Source organism: Triticum aestivum, chromosome 7B (assembly GCF_018294505.1).
Source record: "Triticum aestivum cultivar Chinese Spring chromosome 7B, IWGSC CS RefSeq v2.1, whole genome shotgun sequence".
NCBI lineage: Eukaryota > Viridiplantae > Streptophyta > Magnoliopsida > Poales > Poaceae > Triticum > Triticum aestivum.
The window spans coordinates 67271772-67277876 of record NC_057813.1 but is presented as its reverse complement, the minus strand read 5'-3'; positions in this window follow the sequence as shown (position 1 = coordinate 67277876).

The following is a 6105-nucleotide window of genomic DNA, read 5'->3' as shown; positions in this document are numbered from 1 at the left end:
AGTCCAGATCTTCTCGTCTCATGTGTCGGTGAGCCAGAATGAGTAGAATATGGTGAGGTTCACTAGTAGAAAAGGGGGGATTTGTCCCGGTTCGTAAGGGCCTTTAGTCCCGGTTCATTAACCGGGACTAATGGGTCGTTACTAATACCTCCCCCCTTTAGTCCCGGTTCTAACACGAATCGAAACAGATGGGCCTCCACGTGGCCGGTGCGCCGAGCCCAGGTAGGGGGGCCTTTTGTCCTGGTTGGTGGCACCAACCGAGACCAAAAGGCATTCACGCGTCAGCATTCTAGTGGCTGGGGTTTTTTTAAAGGGGGAGGGGTTTGGGGGTTTTGGGGGGGTTAATTTAGGTGTTTCATATATTGTGTTAGCTAGCTAATTAATAGAGAGAAGTGTCCTCCCTTATGTCCATGCTTGGTCGACGCTACGTACTATACATAGAGAGGCCCTCGACACGCTAGCTAGTAAGAAAATGAAGGGAACCATTAAGTACAGAAGTTCGTCATGCATACCGAGAGAACTGATCGATCGACCTCTCCTTCTCCGAGAGATTGGTCGAACAACAAGTTTTCGTATTATCTATCCGACGCTACTGGCTACATACATATACAATATGTAAGATCTTTTAATTACAATCCCCTAGCAATTGAAATCAACTTCCACATGATATTCTCCGGCTTTATTGATGGCGTGGTCAAGAAAGAATCCCGCTAATTCCTCTTGGATTGCTTTCATGCGATCTGGTTCTAGGAGTTCATTCCGCATCTGCCACGTCTGTCGTGGTTCTAAGCCTGACAGTAGAGTGGGGGGTAGGTATGGAGAGGCAAGGTCCTAGCTATGGAGAGGTTGTAAGCACAAAAGATGTACGAGTTCAGGCCCTTCTCGGAAGAAGTAACAGCCCTACGTCTCGGAGCCCGGAGGCGGTCGAGTGGATTATGAATGTATGAATTACAAGGTGCCGAACCCTTCTGCCTGTGGAGGGGGGTGGCTTATATAGAGTGCGCCAGGACCCCAGCCAGCCCACGTAGGAGAGGGTTTAAGGTGAGTTAAGTCTGGGGCGTTACTGGTAACGCCCCACATAAAGGCCTTTACTATCATAAAGTCTACTTGATTACCGGCCGTTGCAGTGCAGAGTGCCTCTTGACCTCCTGGTGGTCGAGTGAGTCTTCGTGGTCGAGTCCTTCAGGCCAGTCGAGTGAATCCTCGTTGGTCGACTGGAAGGTGACCTCTTCTAAGGATGTCCTGGGGTAAGTTACTTGGATCAGGTCCATGACCCTACCCTAGGTACATAACCCCATCATTAGCCCCCGAATGGATTGAGGCTTCGAGTGAAGAAGGAGTTGATGTCGTTTCCGATTAATCTTTGTGCTCCGGTTGTGCGCCGTTCTGGACCAAAGAATCCCTTTGTCGACAGGAAACAATCTTGCCTTCAGTCGACTTGATCCATTCTGCTTTTGCGTCGAGTGATCTTTCGGGCTTCGACGATCTCCGAGCGACGGGTCGCCGGAAACACCGCGTCTGACGGACTGATTTGTTGCTCGCGGATTCCGCGGGATGCGAAATTTGGGGGCGCGCGCGAAGCGGGGCAGACCGCGGCGTTCGGATGGGACGGGGCATAAACGCCTCGATCTCCGCGCCGCCTTTTTCGCCACGTATCCAGTCTCCATAACTGCTCCCAGATATGATTAGATCGACCGGGCCCACATGTCAGCCACTCGGAAGGGACCTTATAAACGCGCCCGGCGAGGATTTGTGTGCTGCGCCTCAGCATTCTCCCTCTCTCTCTCTGCTTCCTTCCTCCCTGCTCAGCGTGCTCGCTCTCGCCCCCGCACCACTTCCCTTCGCGCATCTCACCGGCGACCATGGCCAAGGAGAAGACGGCAGCGCTGGAGCGTGCAAAGAAGGCGTCGGCATCGGAGAAGGCGAAGGGGAGATCCACCAGCCGCGGAGGGTCCTCGTCCAGATCCCGCCTGCCGAAAGGCTGGGTCCAAGGAGACTGGATCCAGTCGACCATCACGGAGAAGGACCTCCTCGACATGGCCAACGAGGGCTTGATCCCTCACGGAGCTGCGAGGTTGCCGGGGAAGGAGTGGCAGCCACAGCCAGAAGAGGGTGAGTGTGTGCTTTTGGCCACTCATGTTGATCGTGGGTTTTCCTTGCCGCCAAGTATTTTCTTCCGTGGCTTCTTGAATTTCTTCGGAGCGCAGCTCCACCACTTTACCCCAAACTCCATTGCCTATCTTGCCGCGTTCGTGTCCATGTGCGAGGGTTTCTTGGGCTGTCGACCGCACTGGGGTTTGTTCAAACATATATTCACGTGTCGATCTCAGACCGTGAAGAAGGCGAGCCCAGGTGATGAGAGAACCCGAGTCGTCCAAATGTGCGGAGGCCTGGGGATTCAGGTGAGGAATAAGAGCACCTTCCCGCCCATGACCTTTCCCGAGTCCGTTAGAGGCTGGCAGTCGACTTGGTTCTACTGCCAGGTCCAGTCGACGCCAGGGCAGTCGAGTGGACTCCCTCCGTTCACCATGGACCGAGTGAGCAAGCCTTCCCCTCTGAAGCTGATTCCGGAGGAGAGAGACGACGTGAAGATGTTGATGGAGCGCGTGGTGCAGTTGGTTCGGGAGGGAGTGACAGGCATGGACCTCTTGGAGGTTTTCCTCAGGCGTCGCATCCAGCCTCTCCAGTTCCGGAGCCACTGCATGTGGTTGTACTGTGGGACCGAAGACGAGACTAGAGTCCATCCAGAAGCAGTCGACGATGTCACTCTGGAAAGATGGATGGCGGCCGTCACCGGAAACAAGGACAACCCGCGCGGAGCCAGAAGGATTCCTCCACTCGACCACAACAGTGATCCAGATAAGGTACACTTGCCCTGCTCTCCACTGCGCCCTCGTCGTATTCATTTCTGTTAATCCTGCCGACTGGTCGACTGATTCTTGTCTGGGCATTTGTTAGGCCCTCACCGAGCTGTACTCGATGCCCAATGGGGCACAAGCTTCGACTGAGGAGGGCGAGGCGAGCGGAGGCGAGAGCCAGGAAGAGGAGGAATGGGACTCAGATGTCGCAGAGGACGATGACGACGATGATGATGATGTCGATGATGAAGACGACGTCGAGGACGAGGAAGAGGAGGAGGAGGAGGTCGTGCCACCGCGCTCGGAAAGGCGGTCGAAGCTCGTCCACGACCCTTCGACTGAACGTGGCAAGGGGGTTGCGACGCAGTCGACCAAACGCCCTAGGACCACCTCTCCAGCGCCGACTGAAAAGGCGCCGAAGCAGCCCAGGGCGGCCTCGTCGAAGCCGATCAAACTCTTGCCGAAGATGAAGGTGTCCATCCCTACCATATCAGGGTAACCGTGCTGCTCATATTTTCTTATTCTGTGTGAACTTTATTTCTGGTCGACGCTGAAGTTAGTCGACTGATCCTTTGGAGTTGCAGTGCTGCTACTTCTGAGACCTCGGCCCGGGCCGATGACCACGAGATGGAGGATGCGGCAACTTCGAACCCAGGTACTGTATTCTTAACACCGTTTTTAGTCGACTGACTCGCGACCTCTGATCCTGATTCTTCTTCGCAGCTCTGCCCCATACTGTTATCAATCTTCCTGACGACGACAAGGATGAAGAACCACTGGCACGCAGGAAGAGTCGGAAAACGCCCGCCAGTGAGGTGCCTCAGGATGTGACGGCGCCTGAGACTCTGACTGTGGAGGAAGAGAACACCACTCGACACACGGTGTCCTTCGCAAATCCACTGACGAGTGCTCAGCAGCCCTCCCTCTTCACGACTCACCACGTCCCAGAGGACCAAGCTGGTGCAGCGAAGGAGGCAATACGCCAGGCGGGACTCATGATGGAGCAGCTGAAGATCATCCGAGACGCGAGCCAGGCAGCTTATGACGCCAGCTCTGCCCTCCAAAGCAATGTCCAGGTCAGTCGACCGCTGTTTGTTCTGTTGGATATGCTACCAAAAAACTTTTCTTTTCCGGAATTTATAGCAGTCACCCACTGGGTGTGTCGAATAAACTCCGTGTTAGCAGGGGCACGCTGAGTGCACCCGCTGGGTGTAGTCCCCAAGGCTAAGGTCGACTGCTTGCAGTCGGCCTTAGGCTTTATGATGTCAATCTTTCCGTCAGTCGACTGGTCGACTGGATTTTACAAACCGGTGGGGGCACGCTGAGTGCACCCACTGGGTGTGGTCCCCGAGACTGTGGTCGACTGCTTGCAGTTGATCACAGTCTTAGAGAATGCATTTTTTTTGAGGTCGACTGGTCGACTTTGTCTTCAACAGGATTAGTGGGGGCACGCTGAGTGCACCCACTGGGTGTAGTCCCCGAGACTACGGTCGAATGCTTGTATTCGGCTGTAGTCTTAGAAGCGTGTGTTTTTCCCTTTTCACTCGGAAGTGAATTATTTTTGACATTTAGTCGATTGGTTCTTCGCAGAACTCTTGTGATCTTGTGGCTCGCTACTCAGAGCTGGAACAAAAACATACTCAAGTCGAGCTGAGCTTGAAGCTGGTTCAGGAGAAGCTGACAAAGGCAAAGGAGGAGACCGAAGGTATGTTTGGTGAGACCCTGACGACTGCTTTTCCCCTTGCTTGTTTCAGCATCTGATCTTGCTGTAACTTGCAGGTAAGGTAAGGGAGGCCCAGCAGAAGAAAGACCTTGAGCTAGCTGAGAAGATCAAGCTTGCTGACGAGAAGTTAGCTTCAGTCACCAAGCTCGAACAAGACAATACCAATCTGAAAGCTGCTCTTGGGATTGCCAACAAGGAGGTCAGTCGACTGAGAACTGACAAAGCTGCCCTGACCGACCAAGTCAGCAAATTGACTGAGAAGAAAACTGAACTGGAGGCCTTCCTGAGTGGCCTTGCCAAGAAGCTGTTTCTTATGCTTGAAGGTAAACCTCCATGTTTGGCAAATATTTCCAATTGTGGCTTTTTCCATTCGACTATCTCCTTGACTTAGTGATCACCCTTGCAGAATTTTGTCAAAACTTTGAAGAAGAAGCCAGCCGACTGGAGCCAAACCTTGACCCCGTCAATTCTCCGGTGAACGACGAAGTTGCCATGGATGTTTTCCGACTGGAGTCTCGTGTTGCAGCCGTCGTGGACTATCTCGCAAGGCTGAAGGCCGCCACATCTCGCATCGACTCGACGCTCTGGCCTGAGGAGACACTTCAGAATGACCTTGAGTCGCTGATGGCCCGCTTGAACACGATCCCTGGTCGAGTGCAGGAGTGGAAGAAGTCCTCGGCTCGGTGTGGTGCAGATGTCGCTCTGTGTCTGGCCCGAGTCCACTTCAAAGATGTGCGAGAAGAGAAGCTGGCGGCCCTTCGGGTGGCCAATACCAAGAAGCACGACTTCAGATCCTTTATGGAAACTTTCCTTGCAGCTGCCACTCGGATCGCCGACGGGATTGACCTTGATGAATTTGTTGCACCTTCTAGCCCTCCACAGGAGGGGTAAAAAACTTCTTCTGGCTCGACGCTTTGAATTTGCCTCGGTATGCCGAGTGGAATTGTAACCGACAAACCTTAACGGGCTTGACGCCTGAGCACTTTCGGTTCCTTTAGATATCGATTCAAACTTGAATTTGACGCTTGAATATGATTGCCTTTGGCTCGGAATGTCTTTTGCAGGTTCAAAGCAAGGTGCCTGTACTGCAATCGACTTATTCTTCAGTCCACTTAGGCGAGCACTGGGCTGCAGCTAAGCCCCTCGAGTGAAAGGGTTGCTCTCCACTCGGCAGGGTTTTTATACCTTAGGCGAGCACAGGGCTGCAGCTAAGCCTCCGAGTGAGAGGGTTGCTCTTCACTCGGCAGGATTTTTATAACTTAGGCGAGTGCATGGCTGCAGCTAAGCCTCCGAGTGAGAGGGTTGCTCTTCACTCGGTAGGATTTTTATAACTTAGGCGAGTGCTTGGACTGCAGCTAAGCCCCCGAGTGAGAGGGTTGCTCTTCACTCGGTAGGATTTTTATAACTTAGGCGAGCACGAGGCTGCAGCTAAGCCTCCGAGTGGAAGGCTGGCTTACCACTCGGTAGGATTTTGACAACTTAGGCGAGCACGAGGCTGCAGCTAAGCCTCCGAGTGAGAGGATC